This window comes from Terrapene carolina, unplaced genomic scaffold (genome assembly GCF_002925995.2).
Source record: "Terrapene carolina triunguis isolate 2854851 unplaced genomic scaffold, T_m_triunguis-2.0 Scaffold112, whole genome shotgun sequence".
Classification (NCBI taxonomy): domain Eukaryota; kingdom Metazoa; phylum Chordata; order Testudines; family Emydidae; genus Terrapene; species Terrapene triunguis.
In genome coordinates this window covers 15,768,162-15,788,085 of record NW_020664463.1, presented here as the reverse complement: position 1 = coordinate 15,788,085, position 19,924 = coordinate 15,768,162, and positions in this window count along the sequence as shown.

Below are 19,924 nucleotides of genomic sequence, written 5' to 3'. Positions count from 1 at the left end.
TAACAGTTGAAATCAAATGCTTCACAAGAAGGGGGTTTGGAAACTATTTTAAAGACATCCCTGCCAGCAGAAACAAAGCTGAGATCTTCCAGGCTTCTGCTAGGAGACTTTTTTTTATTTTTATTTTTTTTTAAACCCTCTTTCTTGGAAACTGAAATCTGGTCTCATTGCAACTCCTCATAATTCCAAACATCCTCGAATCAACAGTTAAGTGATGGCTGCAGGATCAGCAGTCTATGGGATTGGGCTGTTGAGCACACCACCATGGGAGAAAGAAGCCTTGGAACCTGTCTAGTAGTGGTATCTCCTTATCTCATTTCTGTACTCGTATCCTGTACCTGAGAGATGCTAGAAAATGGGTTTAAGAAGTTTGGAAAGTGAGATGGAGGCTGGTGGGAGAAGTGTGTAAATGTTTAATCTGAATATAATGTTCTTTGGTGTATGGCAAGCTGTTTAAATGGTTCAAAGATGAGTTTCTCATCTTGATGTGTCATGAGCATTACTTGTATGTTATGATGAAATAAAATCAGAAGTGGTACCTGTTTCTATAGAATGGCTGTGAGACTTCTTGCAGTCAGCTGCAGAGCATGCACCTACCTGTCTGCATACAACACAGTTCCAAGCAACCAGGAGGCTGGATCTTTCCCAACGGCTGCTTCTGGTCATCTACTTATTAATTACAGAATGGGTAGCTTTGTTGAAGTGGAGGCGAACAAATGTTGAACTTTAACTGAGCTTAGTCACACCTAGCAGTCGGTAGTGATTCTTCATCTTCAATGATCATTTGGTGTTCTTGCCTGTTACCACACACCCTCTTCCCATTAGAACAGCAACAGCTGTTGTATCCTTGTGTTAACCTTTTAAACTGTCTATTACTGTTAAACACAAATGCCCGGTGGTACTTGCTTTACAAGGCAATAATCCAGTTTCCCAAGTGGATATACTGAGGCTTTGTAGAACAGCTGTGCTACTGGTCTTGCAGCAACTATTTCACTGTTTAAATTACCTAGGGGCCGGGGGAGTGCCTCATGTGCTATGCTCTCGTACTGCCCTTCCCCTAGTTTGTGTAGCATGACGGATAACTGCTTTGACTGATGCTGCATGTGCAGGTGTGCGCACACAGTGCCGCCTTGCTGCTGAGGGGGAGTGACACATGAGGGGACAGTGGACCTGCCAGCCTGGCCTCACCTTTGAGACTTTGGTAGCAGTTATACAGTAAGTGTGCTGCTTTCTTTTCTGGGAAAAGTGTGTAAGCTCTTACAGTACTGAACTGAGGATGAGATGAGGCTGTTTCTTTGGCTGAGATGTCAATCTACCAGCTGGTCAAGGCATTGGTGCTGCTGCACCCCCTGTCTTGAAGTAGTTTCCATCATATACAGGGTTTAGTTTGGTTCAATGGCTCTCAGCAACCCTGAGTCAAGGGTGATACCACCGGAGGCTATAATGACTCCTACAAACCCTTGCTTGCCAGCTTATTAAAATCATTCCTAACTATCCACCCAAAATTCAGCAGTGTCTTGTCTTTTTTTTTTTTTTTTTTAAAGTTCTGTTTACAATATTAAAAGGGAAAGGGTAAAGTTTCTGTATTTCCCCTTTCCTAGGAGGTAGTAGCACCATGTAACTAGAAATCTTACTTTGTGCTGGCTTTCTGAAAACAAACTGCCAGTGCTAAATAAATGCTTGAATCCAATACAGAAAAAAAATAGGGCAAGAGCGCCGTCTCATCTAAACTGCTTCATGTTCTTATATGAAGGAAAAATGCACATTTTGAAAACCTCCTTGCAGTGTCTGCTCTCACTCGACTTCACTCTGCCCCCAGCAAGTCAAGTTCTGATTTAAATAGAACAACATTTTGCACTTGAGTTCTCCTTGAGAAATAGACCTTAAAAGGAACAAGAGTAGTTTCAAAATGAGCCTGCTTATCTTCCAATTGTTCCTCACACCCACTCTGCATACACCACCCAGCCTTTGCATGATTTACTGTACTCCTCTCCCCCCACCCACCCTCCTGTGCTCCATGCGGGTGCTATCAGAGCACTGCAACAAGAGACCCCAAGCCCTCTCTGGCAGAAGGGAAGGAGATGAAATACAGTTGGACTCACCAAAACTTCGTCAGCTGCATCAGCAGCTTGCATGTTGCCACAAGCCAGTTCTAATTACATTCTCAAATCTGCCTCCTACTATTTCAGGGGTCTGGTAGCCTACTGATTAAATGCACTGCCTTTTCACCGATGGAACCTCTGTCTACACAGCAAAGAAAAACATGGGGCTGTTTCATTACTGTGTAGGTTTCCAGGCTCAGGCTGGAGCCCAAGCTCTGAGACCCTCAGACATCTCAGGGCTCTGGAGCCCAGGCTCCAATCCGAGCCTGGAAGTCTACACAGCACTGAAGTAGTCCTGCAGCCCAAGCCCTGGCTGTCTAGTTGCTGCGTAGACATGTCTTTAGCTTCATATCAAGGCCAAGTTTTGGACCTGGGTTGTTCAGTCCAGTTTCTAGTGGACAACTTGGTCTACTTCTCCAGTCATAAAACAAGAGAACTCCATCATGCAGAAAAAGGCAATGTTGTGCTGTTGAGTGTAAGGAACTTAACAAATTTGAAATGCTTTACTTTATTGGTATTAAGAGAGCAGTAAGTAACATTTCTATAGAGACATTTTTCCAGATTGTTCAAGCTTCCCAAAGTGTGCGTGCAGAGTGTTCATCTGTCAAAACTGTAACTTGCTGTAAGTAGTGAAGGGCTGTGGAACAATCTGCTGCTAGTTATGAACACAGCAACCACACAACCTGATTTGATCGGTGCTGGTTTTGTTTATGAAAAATCACCAAGGAGTGGTAGTTTCAAAAGCACTCAGTGTTGGCCTAACTCTACGGCCACTGTCTTCAGTAGGAGCAGTTAGACCATGGCTGAACAGTTCTGAAAATCGGAGTTCTTGCTAGGAGCTCCTGACTGACTCTCACATTAAAGCTGAGCAAAAACTCCCTTGCATTTGTTTTTAACCTTTAACTTCCTCCTGAGGTAGAAAATATCCCATTGTTGTAATGCTGTGGTGATCATACTAAACACCCTTCCCACAACACAATTTGTTTTGAAGCCCAAAAGAATTCTGCTCATAATTATCCTTATTGGACAACTGAGTTCCTGGCAAACTACCCCTCTAGAGTATTACTTGAAGTTCAACTGGAATTCAGGTCTTCCAGGTGGAATTGTCATACGTAAGACTTATTAGAGTTTCTAGAAACAAATCTTCCATTACAGTTTATACTGCCAGACTATTAAGGACAGCTGTTATAAACAGAAAAGAAAAGGGGGGCTATTCCTAGCATTCAGCAGTTCCACCCTTTCCCATAAAGTGCTGCCTTTTTAAAAAGCTGGAGTGTAATTAGGCTTATCAACTGCTGCAAAAGAGACAAAGATTATAGAGTTGTCCTATTAGAGGGAGGTGCTGACAATTAGTCATTTACATTATATTTTTAGCTTATGGGAAATTTTTGAACATGTAATTCCACCTACTGTTTGGGAACTGGCAGAGGTAAAGCTCTGACTATGGTACTACAGATTATGGCAACAGAGCTTTTGATTAAGTCACTGCTTTGACACTGCCAGAGCAAAGAGGTCAAAGACTAAACTGGCATGGAGAAAAAATTAAGGCCTCAAACCTGCAACTGACTCCATGCAAACACACACCTACCCCACATGTAGTGCCCTGAACAGTGCTGAGTCTCTGTGGGTACAGGGGACTTACTGCCTGAGTGGCTCTCAGTTCAGGAATGGACCCTAACTCTATACCTTAAGAGATGGCCATTCCAGGTCCCAACTGGGGCACAGTGACAGACTCCTGTGAGAAAGTAGGCGTTCCATGCACCTGGACTACAGCTGTGGGAACATCCCACAATCACTTAAAATACAAATTGGTTTAACAAATATTTGTATTGTTCAAAACCCCTGCACAAAGGGGAGTTTTTGCACTGTTTGCTGATTTCCTATCCCAAGCCCAATGTCTGCAGGCAAACTCACTCGCTTTTTCCTTTTAGCCCTTGGTCTTCCAGCTGGCTGATCACTGTTATGGGTTGGTCAGGGAGGTGCAGCCTGCATTTCCCCACCCCTGAATTCCTTGTTTCCCCTTGAACAATCCTACCCCCCCTCCCCCTTCCCCCCAGCAGAAGAGAGACCCGGTGAAAGAACTTTAACAATTCTGTTGCAGGAGTGTGACAGGCAGCAACAGGATTTAGGGAGGCTTCCCTCTGGGTCCCAGCCCAGCAGATGTTTCAAGTCCTCCTGCTATGCACAATTCAGTCCTAAATGTATGACACTAAACCCATTGCCCAGTAACACACTTTTACATCAGGAGATGGCTACTACTGTACTGATGGTGTGTTTAACGCTATGCTGATGGTAGCAAATGCCAGGGGTCAATGGTCAACCCTCCTGCTTAACAGGTGAGAGGCCCACTGCTGTATTTTGAAGCTAGAAATTATCATGCAGAAAACCTGTTGTCAAACTAATAGTGCATGTGTGAAAAGGTAATACAGACCTAGTGTGATTAATGAACTCTTAGAGCACTCTCCTGCAGCTTAGACGGCTGCTGGCTGCATCACTACAGGATTACCCCACAGCTGAACTCCGAGCATTTTTCAGAATGAGATGGTTACCTTCAAATGATATGCGTCAGAAAACACAGAACAGGGTTAAAGACCTCCACCCACAGGATAACACACAGGAACTGGACAGTACTTCTAAAGATAAGAAGTTCCCCCCCCCCCCCCGAAGAAGTCACCACAGAGGAGGTTCCAGCATGAATCACACATCCTTCATTTATTAATAAAACCTAAGCAGTGCCAAACAGAATAAATATTTCAAGTCAAGGTTGTCTGCTGGGCTAGAGCGATTTGAAAATGTCCTTAGACAACAGCCCACCGTGAGAAATCCTCCTGCTGCCTAGCACTGGAGGAAGCTGCATTTAGTAAACAAACACACACAACTTTCATACAGCGTTAAATAAACTGCTGGACAATCAACCTCACTCAATAAGGGGGGGGAGGGATAGCTCAGTGGTTTGAGCATTGGCCTGCTAAACCCAGGGTTGTGAGCTCAATCCTTGAGAGGGCCACTTAGGGATCTGGAGCAAAATCAGTACTTGGTCCTGCTAGTGAAGGCAGGGGGCTGGACTTGATGACCTTTCAGGGTCCCTTCCAGCTCTATGAGATAGATATATATATATATAGAGAGAGATACCTAACAACATAAACCACTGAAGCAGCACTAAAGTGTTGGTGGGGCAGGACTGCATCTACACTATAAGTCTCACCATCCCAGTGCACAGTTAGGTTATGGTAGAACGTGGCCATCCCCTATCTTAGCTACTCCTATAGCCTCCATTACTATTGTATCTGAGCACCTCACAATATTTAACATAGTTATCCTCACAGCACCTCTGGCATTATCCCCATTTTACAGATGGGGACCTAAGGCACAGAGAGAATAAGTGACTTGCCTAACATCACACAGGAAGTCTGTGTGTAGCAGAAAATGGAACCTTGGGCTAGCACCCTAAGCATTAAGCCACCCTTCCTCTCTTCCCCAATACAGTTCTATAATAATGTCCCATCCAGACTTTTTCATTCCCGAAGCTATACTAGACATCCCTACCTGTACCAGATGACCACAGGCTAGTAAGGGGCAGACAGATTGAACAGAAATTAGAGTATGGCATCAGATGGCTCATTCAAAGCTGTAAACCGGTCACTGCTGACACATTCACCTACCCATCCCACAACTGTGACTATTACTGAATGATCTTATGCCCTTTATGTTAAACTGAAGAGAGGAGGGGCAGAATTATTGAGGGCGCAAAATCTAAGGCAAACTGTGGAAAGTGGGAGGCAAAAAATGGGGCACCCTCCAACCCAACAGTGCCAGGCTTCCCTTTCTGCCCTCTACCCCCTTTTACCTCTGTGCTACTTTAACTAAAATTGGAATATTGAATGGCTGTTAGAGCGGGAGATGCAGGTGCCTGTTGAGACAAACTGCTGCTGAAAGGCTTCCTGGCTTCTGGAGGGCTGGACAGGGGACCCAACTCGACCAGGGAACCTTCCAAATGGAGAGAGAAAAGAGAAATGAAAACACTCAGTATTTTTCCCTATTTCTTTAAACATTGTTTATAACCTTCCCCCGCTCTTTTCTCCTCCAGTTAGGAACTATTTTTCGTAGTGGAAGGATAAACTCACTAATCGTCAGTTGTCGATCTAATCCCCTCAAAATGGTTTTAATTTTTTTTAAATCAAACATTTAAAATTATAAGGAGCCATACGCCGGCACTTCTCTGGTGGCTGAAGCAACACAATGTTGAACTTTGTCCTATGTCTCACTTCCAACAGGGCCAGCTCCAGCTTTTTTGCCGCCCCAAGCGGTGAAGCAAAAAAAAAAAAATAAATAAATAAATAAAGACGATCGGTGGCACTTCGGCAGCAGGTCAATTGCGCCACTTCATTCTTCTGCGGCAATTCGGCAGTGGGTCCTTCGCTCCCTCTCTGCTGGCAGCTCAAAGAGGAAGAGAGGGACTGAGGGACCCGCCGCCGAATTCCTGCCAAAGACCCGGACGTGCCGCCCCTTTCCATTGGCCGCCCCAAGCACCTGCTTCCTTCACTGGTGCCTGGAGCCGGCCCTGACTACACTGGTCTACAATTTTTGAGAAGTCGTCTGCTTCAGAGATAAAATGTGCTATTTATTATGTATTTTGATGTGCTGAATTCAAATATGACAATTAAAACAACTGATTGGCTACTGTTTCTAAGATATTTACGTTTTTACATTTTATGTCTATGTATATTGTGTAGATAGTAGAGTTTTAATCATAAATTGTAAACCTAGGTCTTTTCATGTGTTTATGGTTGCTTTACATGATATTTCACCTGTCCTGTTTATGTAACACTTAAAAATCAGCAAAAGGGTTATATAAATAAAATTTATTATGAAACAAAAAGGCAAAAAACTATTCTGTACATAGTTTAGTCCTATTCAGTGTCTACTCGGCGCTTCTTGGCTTGTCTCTTGTATTCATTAAATGGAGCATCTCTTGTCACTGTCCAGCAATAGTCTGCAAGCATTGATGGGCTCCATTTGCCCTGATAGCGTTTCTCCATTGTTGCAATGTCCTGGTGAAATCGCTCGCCGTGCTCGTCGCTCACTGCTCCGCAGTTCGGTGGGGAAAAAAATCTAGATGAGAGTGCAAAAAATGTATCTTTAGTGACATGTTGCAACCAAGGCTTTTGGATGCCTTGAGGAGGTTTTCCACCAACAACCTGTAGTTGTCTGCCTTGTTGTTTCTGAGAAAATTTATTGCACCTAACTGGAAGGCTTTCCGTGCCGTCTTTTCCTTGCCACGCAGTGCATGGTCAAATGCATCATCTCGAAGAAGTTCACGAATCTGAGGACCAACAAAGACACCTTCCTTTATCTTAGCTTCACTTAACCTTGGAAATTTTCCACGGAGGTACTTGAAAGCTGCTTGTGTTTTGTCAATGGCCTTGACAAAGTTCTTCATCAGACCCAGCTTGATGTGTAAAGGTGGTAACAAAATCTTCCTTGATTCAACAAGTGGTGGATGCTGAACACTTTTCCTCCCAGGCTCCAATGACTGCCGGAGTGGCCAATCTTTCTTGATGTAGCGGGAATCTCTTGCACGACTATCCCATTCGCAGAGAAAACAGCAGTACTTTGTGTATCCAGTCTGCAGACCATGCAAGAGAGCAACAACCTTCAAATCACCACAAAGCTGCCACTGATGTTGGTCATAGTTTATGCACCTCAAAAGTTGTTTCATGTTGTCATAGGTTTCCTTCATATGGACTGCATGACCAACTGGAATTGATGGCAAAACATTGCCATTATGCAGTAAAACAGCTTTAAGACTCGTCTTCGATGAATCAATGAACAGTCTCCACTCATCTGGATCGTGAACGATGTTGAGGGCTGCCATCACACCATCAATGTTGGTGCAGGCTACAAGATCACCTTCCATGAAGAAGAATGGGACAAGATCCTTTTGACGGTCATGGAACATGGAAACCCTAAACATCACCTGCCAGGAGATTCCACTGCTGTAGTCTGGAGCCCAACAGCTCTGCCTTACTCTTGGGTAGTTCCAAATCCCTGACAAGGTCATTCAGTTCACCTTGTGTTATGAGGTGTGGTTCAGAGGAGGAGAATGGGAGAAAATGTGGGTCCTGTGACATTGATGGTTCAGGACCAGAAGTTTCATCCTCTTCCTCGTCTGACTCAAGTGAGAATGATGCTGGTGCATCAGGAACCGGCAGTCCTTCTCCGTGGAGTACTGGGCGTATAGCTGATGGAATGTTTGGATAATGCACAGTCCACTTTTTCTTCTTTGACACACCTTTCCCAACTGGAGGCACCATGCAGAAGTAACAATTGCTGGTATGATCTGTTGTCTCTCTCCAAATCATTGGCACTGCAAAAGGCATAGATTTCCTTTTCCTGTTCAACCACTGGTGAAGATTTGTTGCACAAGTGTTGCAGCATATGTGTGGGGCCCACCTCTTGTCCTGATCTCCAATTTTGCAGCCAAAATAAAGGTGATAGGCTTTCTTAACCATAGTGGTTATACAGCACTTTTGTGATGCAAAAGTCACTTCACCACAAACATAGCAGAAGTTCTGCACTGTTCACACAAGTACGAGGCATCTCTGCTCACTTTGGCTAAACAGAAATGTGTCCCTTTTGCAAAATCAAACACTGACAAATAAGAGAGCACGACACTGTATGATTTCTACAGCTGATATAGGGCAGTTTGTTCAGCAGAGTGATGTAAGCTTCGTTATGATTGCATCATCCATGACTTCTAGGAATAACATGATGTAATTCATATCATGTATGACGCAATACCAGCTTCAGATTGCATCATTCATTGTTTTGCCTAAAAAGCAAGTACTGTCCAAACCCAGTCATAGATTTATTCATAGATCCAGTCAAAGATGTATTTTAGTCATTTCTGGTTTAAATTGAGATCCCTTCCCTTTATAACTCACTTATCCTCCGCCATTCCCAAGTCAAGGGTCGTATATACTGACCCAATAGCATATCTTGAAAACTAGAGCCAATCAACAATTTTAAGCATCATTTTCTTTCTCAGTGACCCAGAATTAGTAAAGTTTGACTACATTTATTTCAGAAGCATTTTGGCTGTAGAGCAGTGCTACCACAGCCCCTGCTCTCACATCTATCTGGGTTTCACACTCTCTAGTGCCGCATGACTTCAAGCAACCTCAATCACATCTTTCCTCTTCAGCATAGGGATGGTGGCAGGCAATACTTACAAACTGTCCTCTCCAGAACTTTGGCAAACTTTTGGCTGCGTACCCTCCAGGCCTACCTAGAAAGGCTGCAGGAAAGCAGCCAATCAGAATGCAGCAGGCTCAGTTGAAAGGCACTGCAGGGCCTGAGCAGTTCAGTTGCTGGCTGGGACCAGAAGGGTGAAGATGGATTAAGGGACTGTAAAATGCCACAGGTAAAGAGACTGGGGAGAATCCCTGCTCAAGCAGGGATAGGATTGTTACAAGCTCTCCAGGCAAAAATGCCTGAGGCCTGGTCTACACTAACCCCCCAAGTCGAAGTAAGGTACGCAACTTCAGCTACGTGAATAACGTAGCTGAAGTCGACATACCTTAGTTCGAACTTACCGCGGTTCAGACGCGGTCCACACGCGGCAGGCAGGCTCCCCGTCGACTCCGCGGTACTCCTCTCGCCGAGCTGGAGTACCGCAGTCGACGGCGAGCACTTCCTGGTTCGACTTATCGCGTCCAGACCAGACGCGATAAGTCGAACCCAGAACTTCGATCCCCAGCCGCCGAACTAGCGGCTGGGTGTAGACCAGCCCTGAGAGAAGACCCTGAGAAATCATGATAGAGACTGGGAAACTCTCCAGACAAGGAGCCCTAGGACAGACCCTGCTCAAAAGGGACCAAGAACCCAAGAGGAGGAAGGGGCTACGTGGGAAGTAGCCTAGGGAATAGCAGCAGCAACTATTGCAGGAAGCATCACCTGGCTGCTATTTATAGGGTCCCTGGGTCAGGATCTGGAGTACTGGGGCCTGGTGTGGCCAAAGCCCTGAGAAGGGGATAAAGCTCGTTTAGACGCCCAAGTGAAGAGTAGGACTTAGAGTCTCCAGGGTGAAAGCCCTGCGGGAACTGCTCTCTACCAGGGCAGACAGAGACTTAAAGCTAGCCCAGAAGGGGCTGAGGACTGAGCCCAGAAACAGGGCTAAAGACAGTAACAAGGTCACAGGGACAGGCCCTGTTGGACCTTTTACCCCAAGAAGGGTTCCTTCATGTGTTTAGATTATGTGTGATTTCGTTGTAGGGCTGAGCCACTGAAGACCAACCTGATGAGGGCAACAGCTGACAGGGGGCACCGCAAGCAGAGAGAGTGCAGGTTTGCACCTCGCTGACAAGAGGTACTCACAAGAAATGAGTCACAGCAACAATCTACTTAGTGAGAAAACTGATAAGTCTCTGCACACCCTCAAAGACTCCTGTGCAACCGTCTGCTCCACTGGTATTTACACCCCAGCACCTTGGAGAAGTACTCCAAACCATCTCCTTATAAACTACGTCCTGCTCCTCACCCCTTTTACCATCAGAGAACTTATGAGCCTCCCAGGAAGTGCCAGAAGATGCAGCAGAGCAGACAAAATGCCCCCGTGTCATCCTCTGCCCAGTCCCAACCTTCTGTCCCATTTTGATGGGACCCATTGGAGCTGCTGATCAGTCCCCACTTCTTCTGATACCCGTTTGGGTGGCCACTTAGCCAGTTTCTTTCCAGTACTGCATCATATTGTGTCAGACAGATGGGTCCTAAAGATCATCTCCAGCAGCTACACGATAGAACTTCCTTCCATCCCTTTCACAAAACCCCCTTCCCCATCCTTCTTCACGGACCCCTCTCACAAGAGGATCTTCAGACAGAAGGTAGACTCCCTAACCCAGCTTGCAACTGTAGAAACCTGCCTCCTCAATACAGGGGGGAGGGGTTTTCACTGGAGATGCTTATTCATTCCCAAACAGAAGGGAGGTTGGAGACCCATTCTGCACCTCAGACAACTGAATATCTTCATACGCTGTTCAAGATTCAGGATAACCACCCTCGCATCTATAATTTCTCCCGAAATGAAGGCGATTGGTTTGTAGATTTCTTTCTGAAGGATGCCTATTTCCATACAGACAGTCATCCAGCTCACAGGAGATTCCTGTGCTTCACCGTGGGCCTAAAATGTTGCCAGTACAGAGTTCTTCCTTTCAATTCTAGATGGACCCCCAAAAGGTGCTATGTGTAGTAGCAGCATACCTGTATCACTAGGGCAGCCCTGTACTTCCTTACTTCAAATTACTGACTACTCATGGGTGAGTCATTCTGGGAGTCAGTCCTTTCCCTTCTCAGCTGCCTTCAATCCTTAGGACTTCAAGTAAACTGAGAAAAGTCCACTTTAGTGCCAACGCAAACTAGAATTTGTCAGAGCAACGCTGAACTCACTTTCAGCCAGACCATAGTTATGCGATGAGCTTCGACTGAGCCCTCAGATGACAGCTCGATCCTGCCTGGTCCTCCACAGGCACGTGGCCTCCTGCATCTATGTGAAACCCTTTGCAAGCGTCCACCTCTGGTGCCTTCAGGCCTAGTTACAGACAATCTATGCTCCTAGCAACAACAAGCTGGACAAATGAGTCTTGATTCTCCTCAGTGTCCTGACATTCACCTGATGGGAAAGCAGAGAAGCTATGTGCAAAAGTTTCTCTTCATTTCCCCATCCACCACAAAGATGCTCATTATGGATGCCTCCCTACTGGGCTGGGGAGCCCACCTGGATGATCATGTGGCCCAAGATTCATAGTCCCAACAAGAATCCAAGCTGCACTTCAAACGCCTTGAACTGAGAGCAGTACACGAAGCCTGCAAAAGGTTCCTGCCTTTCATCCGTGCCCTGCATCTTCAGGTCACGTCAGACATTATAACCATAATATACTATGTCAAGAAACAGGAAGAGTGAGGTCCACCCCTCTGTGAACAGAGGTGGTCAAATTCTGAATCTGGTGCATCCAACACCAGATCATCATCTTGGTAGTGCACTTCCTGGGAGTAACAAACATGTTGGCGAACAGTCTCAGCAGGCATTTCAACAGTGAGTACAAGTGGGGACTGCATGGCTGGGTGGTACAGAACATCTTCCGGCAGTGCAGATTTCCAGCGTGGAACCTCTTCATGTCCCAAGAGGACAAAAAATGCCAAGTCTACTGCTCCCAAGCAGCTCAGGTCACGATTCCAAGGCTGATGCACTCCTAGTTCAGTGCTCAGAGCCACTAATGAATGCTTTCCCACCCATCCCTCTTACCTTGAATCCTGAGAAAAATCAAGCAGGACAAAGTGTTGGTAATTCTAGGCACCTTGCTGGCTGAGGTAGTTTTGGTTCACCAGCATCCTTCATACAGCGGCATGTCTGTGCCTATGACTCCAGCAGTTTCCAAACCTGCTGACTCAAGACAAAGGCAAGACCAACCATTCCAGCCCAGCATCCCTCCATCTATAAGACTTGTATTTGGATAGACAAGCTTAGAAAGGTCATGTTCACAGGGGGTACAATACATCTTCTAATAACAGCAGGAAGATCTCCATGAGAAAATGTTACACCGTTAAATGGAAAGATTTTCTATCTGGTGCCAACGTCGTCCAATACCTCCGAAGCACTCAGAGCCCTACCATTTTGGACTACCTCCTTTCCCTAAAGAACTCAGGCCTCTCTCTCAGCTTACTGTGTGCATTTCACAGCAAGCAACGCCTTCCATACTGTGGTGGTGAACTATTCAGTCTTCACCCACCCAACAACTTTAAGGTTTTTCAAAAGGACTTACCAGAACATTTCCTCTGGTACCAGAACCGGCCCCAACCTGGGACATCAATCTGGTGTTGTCAGCGCTCATGAATCTTCGGCTTCCTGCTCCTTTTATTTGTCTCTGAAGGTGACCTTCCTGACTGCAATCACCTCCACAAGACTCGGTGAGCTCGGCGCCCTTATGGCAGACCCTCCAGACAAGTTCTTTCATAAGGATAAGGTTTCTTTGAGGTTACACCCCAAGTTCATTCCCAACGTTCCCTCTGAACTCCTCTTGACTCAGATCATATACCTGCCTGTTTTCTACCCAAAACCCTCACAACACCAACCAAAGACAGGAAGCTCCATTCTCTGTATGTCTGCTGTGCCTTAGTTTTCTACCTGCAAAGGAGAAAATCCTTCAGGAAATCTCTGAGATTCTTTGTGTCCATTACTGAGAGGATGGAAGAGGAAGCAATCTCCTCACAGAGACTTTCTAAATGGAGCTCAGATTGCGTCCTGCTCTGCTATGAGCTGATGGAGACTCCTCCCCCTCAAGGGGTGGAGGGCTCACTTGGCTAGAGCTCAGGCTACCTCAGTGGCTTCTCTTCAGGGTGTTCCCCTCCTGGATATTACAGTCTGGTACAAGCACATCCTTCAGTGTGGAACAGTGGTCCTGCAGTCTGTGGTGCAGCATGGTTCCTCGCACCCTTCTCCTCTATGAATACTATGTGAGTCATCCTCAGTGGAGTACGCCATAGGGACCACGTACTCAAAGAAGAAAGGAAGGTTATTTATCTTGCAGTAACTGGAGTTCTCTGAGATGTATGGTCCCTATGGGTATTTTGCTGCCTACCCTCCTTCTCCTCTGCTTCAGATCCTTTCCTAAGGTAATTCACAGTAGAAAAGGAATTGGAGAGGTGGTCAGGCTACGCCACCTCTTATGCCCTTGGATCAGAGCACGAGGTGACAAAGGCATGGACGGTCTCAGTGCATGGAGCCCATGCACACCCACAGTGGTATACCCACAGGGATCACACATCTCGAAGAATTCCAGTTACTGTAAAGTAAGTAATCTTCCTTTCTCCAAAAGGAAAGAGTTTGAGTTAAATAGGTGTTACTAAAACACACAATGTTTAGAAAATCTACTCAAGTTTCAATCCCACATGATAGTGGTTCTCAACCTTTCCAGACTACTGTACCCCTTTCAGGATTCTGATTTGTGTTGTGTACCCCAAGTTTCACTTCATTTAAACGACTTGATTACAAAAATACAAAGGTGTCACAGCACTCTATTACTGAAAAATTGCTTACTTTCTCATTTTTACCATATAATTATAAAATAAATCAATAGGCGTATAAATATTGTACTTACATGTCAATGTATAATATTTAGAGCCATATAAACAAGTCATTGTCTGTATGAAATTTTAGTTTGTATTGACTTTGCTAGTGCTTATTATGTAGCCTGTTGTAAAACTAGGCAAGTATCTGATGAGCTGAGGTACCCCCGGAACACCTCTGTGTACCCTCAGGGGTACATATACCCCTGGTTGAGAACCACTGCCCTATGACATCAGAAACCCACCTTGTTCTCCAGAGGATTTTCAATCAATAACAGGAGGCCAAGGACTAATATTTCTAGTTTAAAACAAAACAAACATAAGCCACCAAGCATTATTAGCAACCCCCAAACCATCAGACCTTTTTTAACATCATAATGCAGCAGCAAAGGACAGGAATGTTTATTTTCCTTTTACAGTCACCTTTGAGTATTACTAGTGTCAGGGTGTGAGGCTGAATCTCTTCCAGAACTACTGGCCAGCTGTGTTTCATGGATGGCATAACTGAGAGCGTTATTGGGGGACTATTTTTGATGCTGTTCGGGAGGTGGTTTGGAAAAGGAATTGCATTAGTAGGCTGGTGACTCAACGCTTACATCAAATGCCATACTAAACAGCATGAAGGGAGAAAAGAGCATCGAACACCTTGAGAATCGCATATGTCTGAGATGAAGCCAATAAGCAGGACATGGAGCAAACTGGAGAGCAGCAGCAGTTAAGAAAATCAAAAGCAGCAAAACGACCAAAGCAGCAGCTTATGGAGATATAGAAAGGAGTAGCTTTCCCACCACAAGTGGTCCAAAGACTTATGGGTTACAAAATCTAATGGTGGAGAAATTAAATAAAATTCTGAACAATTAGAGAACACGTACACGACATTTTACAAAGCAATCGTCACACGTACGCTTTCTGTGCCACCCATTGAATAGAATCATAGAATATCAGGGTTGGAAGGGACCTCAGGAGGTCATCTAGTCCAACCCCCTGCTCAAAGCAGGACCAATTCCCAACTCAATCATTCCAGCCAGGGCTTTGTCAAGCCTGACCTTAAAAACCTCTAAGGAAGGAGATTCCACCACCTCCCTAGGTAACCCATTCCAGTGCTTCACCACCCTCCTAGTGAAAACGTTTTTCCTAATATCCAACCTAAACCTCCCCAACTGCAACTTGAGACCATTACTCCTTGTTCTGTCATCAGGTACCACTGAGAACAGTCTCGATCCATCCTCTTTGGAACCCCCTTTCAAGTAGTTGAAAGCAGCTATCAAATCCCCCCTCATTCTTCTCTTCTGCAGACTAAACAATCTCAGTTCCCTCAGCCTCTCTTCATAAGTCATGTGTTCCAGCCCCCTAATCATTTTTGTTGCCCTCTGCTGGACTCTTTCCAATTTTTCCACATCCTTCTTGTAGTGTGGGGCCCAAAACTGGACACAGTACTCCAGATGAGGCCTCACCAATGTCGAATAGAGGGGAATGATCACATCCCTCGATCTGCTGGCAATGCCCCTACTTATACAGCCCAAAATGCCGTTAGCCTTCTTGGCCACAAGGGCACACTGTTGACTCAGATCCAGCTTCTCGTCCACTGTAACCCCTAGGTCCTTTTCTGCAGAACTGCTTCCTAGCCATTCGGTCCCTAGTCCGTAACAGTGCATGGGATTCTTCCGTCCTAAGTGCAGGACTCTGCACGTGTCCTTGTTGAACCTCATCAGGTTTCTTTTGGCCCAATCCTCTAATGTGTCTAGGTCCCTCTGTATCCTATCCCTACCCTCCAGCGTATCTACCACTCCTCCCAGTTTAGTGTCATCTGCAAACTTGCTGAGAGTGCAGTCCACGCCATCCTCCAGATCATTAATGAAGATATTGAACAAAACCGGCCCCAGGACCGACCCCTGGGGCACTCCACTTGAAACCGGCTGCCAACTAGACATGGAGCCGTTGATCACTACCCGTTGAGCCCGATGATCTAGCCAGCTTTCTATCCACCTTATAGTCCATTCATCCAGCCCATACTACTTTAACTTGCTGAATACTGTAGGAGACTGTATCAAAAACTTTGCTAAAGTCAAGGAATAACACATCCACTGCTAACCCCTCATCCACAGAGTCAGTTATCTCCTCATAGAAGGCAATTAGGTTAGTCAGGCACGACTTCCCCTTGGTGAATCCATGCTGACTGTTCCTGATCACTTTCCTCTCCTCTAAGTGCTTCAGAATTGATTCCTTGAGGACCTGCTCCATGATTTTTCCAGGGACTGAGGTGAGGCTGACTGGCCTGTAGTTCCCCGGATCCTCCTTCTTCCCTTTTTTAAAGATGGGCACTACATTAGCCTTTTTCCAGTCATCCGGGACCTCCCCCGATCACCATGAGTTTTCAAAGATAATGGCCAATGGCTCAGCAATCACATCCGCCAACTCCTTTAGCACCCTCGGATGCAGTGCATCCGGCCCCACGGACTTGTGCTCGTCCAGTTTTTCTAAATAGTCCTGAACCACTTCTTTCTCCACAGGGGGCTGGTCACCTTCTCCCCATACTGTGCTGCCCACTTCAGCAGTCTGGGAGCTGACCTTGTTCGTGAAGACAGAGGCAAAAAAATAATTGAGTACATTAGCTTTTTCCACATCCTCTGTTACTAGGTTGCCTCACTCATTCAGTAAGGGGCCCACACTTTCCTCGACTTTCTTCTTGTTGCTAACATACCTGAAGAAACCCTTCTTGTTATTCTTAACATCTCTTGCTAGCTGCAACTCCAAGTGTGATTTGGCCTTCCTGATTTCACTCCTGCATGCCTGAGCAATATTTTTATACTCCTCCCTGGTCATTTGTCCAATCTTCCACTTCTTGTAAGCTTCTTCTTTGCGTTTAAGGTCAGCAAGGATTTCACTGTTAAGCCAAGCTGCTCGCCTGCCATATTTACTGTTCTTTCTACACATTGGGATGGTTTTTTCCTGCAACATCAATAAGGATTCTTTAAAATACAGCCAGCTCTCCTGGACCCCTTTCCCCCTCATGTTATTCTCCCAAGGGATCCTGCCCATCAGTTCCCTGAGGGAGTCAAAGTCTGCTTTTCTGAAGTCCAGGGTCTGTATTCTGCTGCTCTCCTTTCTTTCTTGTGTCAGGATTCTGAACTTGACCATCTCATGGTCACTGCCTCCCAGGTCCCCTTCCACTTTTGCTTCCCCTACTAATTCTTCCTGGTTTGTGAGCAGCAGGTCTAGAAGAGCTCTGCCCCTAGTTGCTTCCTCCAGCACTTGCACCAGGAAATTGTCCCCTACACTTTCCAAAAACTTCCTGGATTGTCTGTGCACCGCTGTATTGCTCTCCCAGCAGATATCAGGGTGATTAAAGTCTCCCATGAGAACCAGGGCCTGCGATCTAGTAACTTCTGCTAGTTGCCGGAAGAAAGCCTCGTCCACCTCATCCCCCTGGTCTGGTGGTCTATAGCAGACTCCCACCACAACATCACCCTTGTTGCTCACACTTCTAAACTTAATCCAGAGACACTCAGGTTTTTCTGCAGTTTCATACCGGAGCTCTGCGCAGTCATACTCTTCTCTTACATAGAATGCAACTCCCCCACCTTTTCTGCCCTGCCTGTCCTTCCTGAACAGTTTATATCCATCCATGACAGTAGTCCAGTCATGTGAGTTATCCCACCAAGTCTCTGTTATTCCAATGACATCGTAGTTCCTTGACTGTGCCAGGACTTCCAGTTCTCCCTGCTTGTTTCCCAGGCTTCTTGCATTTGTGTATAGGCACTTAAGATAACTCGCTGATTGTCCCGCTTTCTCAGTCTGAGACAGGAGTCCTCCCCTCTTGCACTCTCCTGCTCGTGCTTCCTCCTGGTATCCCATTTCCCCACTTACCTCAGGGCTTTGGTCTCCTTCTCCCGGTGAACCTAGTTTAAAGCCCTCCTCACTAGGTTAGCCAGCCTGCTTGCGAAGATGCTCTTCCCTCTCGTCGTTAGGTGGAGCCCGTCTCTGCCTAGCACTTCTCCTTCTTGGAACACCATCCCATGGTCGAAGAATCCAAAGCCTTCTCTGTCAATGGCTGACACTTTGAGGATGTTTGGCATCAGGGCCCAGTTATATTTTCCAATTAAGCTACTGATTTTTACTTGTTTCTTTTGATACCTGACACTGAGACCTGCATACCACATTGTTTCCTTGCTATTTGTAAAGCATTAACAGGGTGCTCAGCAGCGTCCAGAGAGCTATACAACCAGATTCTCACAAATAAGAATTTTTTTCACAATCAGACCATTTTCTAGATGTTTCATGGCAATAGTGCATAAATTAAGAAGTTGCTGATTTGCTGTGGCATCTAAATTCCCTCTAAGCTGCGCCGCCACACGGCAGGCTATCAAGGGCCACAGAGGCAGGGAGAAGCACCTCTTCCCCAGTCCCGGAGCTGCCGTGGCCAGGGAAAGGTGCCTCTCCCCCGGCCCCAGGCTGCTGTGACAAGGATTGGGGGGAGTCCTCTCTCCCCGCTGCAGCCCCGGGGCAGCCTGCACCCCAAACATCTCATCCCCAGCCTCACCCCAGAGCCCGCACCCCCAGCTGGAGCCCCCGGCCCCACCCCCACCACACATCACCTCCATACTGGTGCATGTGACAAAATTAATTCCGCACATGGACGTAAAAATTTAGAGGGAATATTGTGTCATCTGCAGCAAATTACATCATTGCCTTAGTTTCTGCAGCTGTAGTAAAATGGAGAGAATACTCAAGACACCTGCCTCACTTGTGCTGCAAGGAGCAATATTGGAAAATACTTAGAAGATGGGAAACGTTGTGTATGCGCGTGTGCACCACACTTAGAGAGACAAAATAAATTGCGGAGCCACAGGATATATTGCATCTTTGACCTAGTACCTTAATACCAGGAATCCAACTGTCCAGACCTTTATGGGAGAGAACACATTTACAGTACCTACCTTCTAAAAAAAGACCTAACAAAATGTAAGCTCTGGTATCTTGTGACCTACCCAGTGGTATAAGCCTCCAGTGTCTAGCTCTGCACAGTTGTGGGATATCGATCATTCAACTCGTCATTAGTCTAGGACTGACTATTGCCCATCCCTGTATCTCAAGCCAGTGTAACTCGAGAGAGGAGGTACTACTTGTGTCTCAGGTTGATTTAAGGAAATATGGCAGCTGTTTGAAGCTGCTCGAGGGAATGTCAGACACTCAGGGATGATGGAATAGTGGGCAGAGATCAGGGTTGCGCCAAGGTGCATGATAAGGGATCTTATTACAGTGCTCCCCAATTTAGCAAATGGATCTCTCCACTACGGGGGCGATGTGTGTTATATGGCTTTTGGCTTGCAATTGTCTTGACAATCTAAGAAAGAGCCCAGGACCTCAGGGCCCGATTCCCCCTTGCCTTGAACTTTGTGTTGTCATTAGCACTGGTGCAAAGCTGTTGTAAAATGCTACCATTGGTGTAAGGAAGGGGAGAATTCTGATTTGGCAGTGTTTTGCTCACAAGTACACAAGGTATAAAGCAGTGGAGAAGTGGGCCCGTTAAGCTGCCTTTACTTGCATGTATCCTGCCAATAAATCTTTTGCCAAATCTGAATAATTAATTGTTCCTCATTTCAAAGGGACTCTATTCCCACACAATGTTCAGAGGGCTTGAGTCCAACCATTGCTATGTTTCAAATATAAGTCAAAGTGGGACGCACTCTACAATATGGATA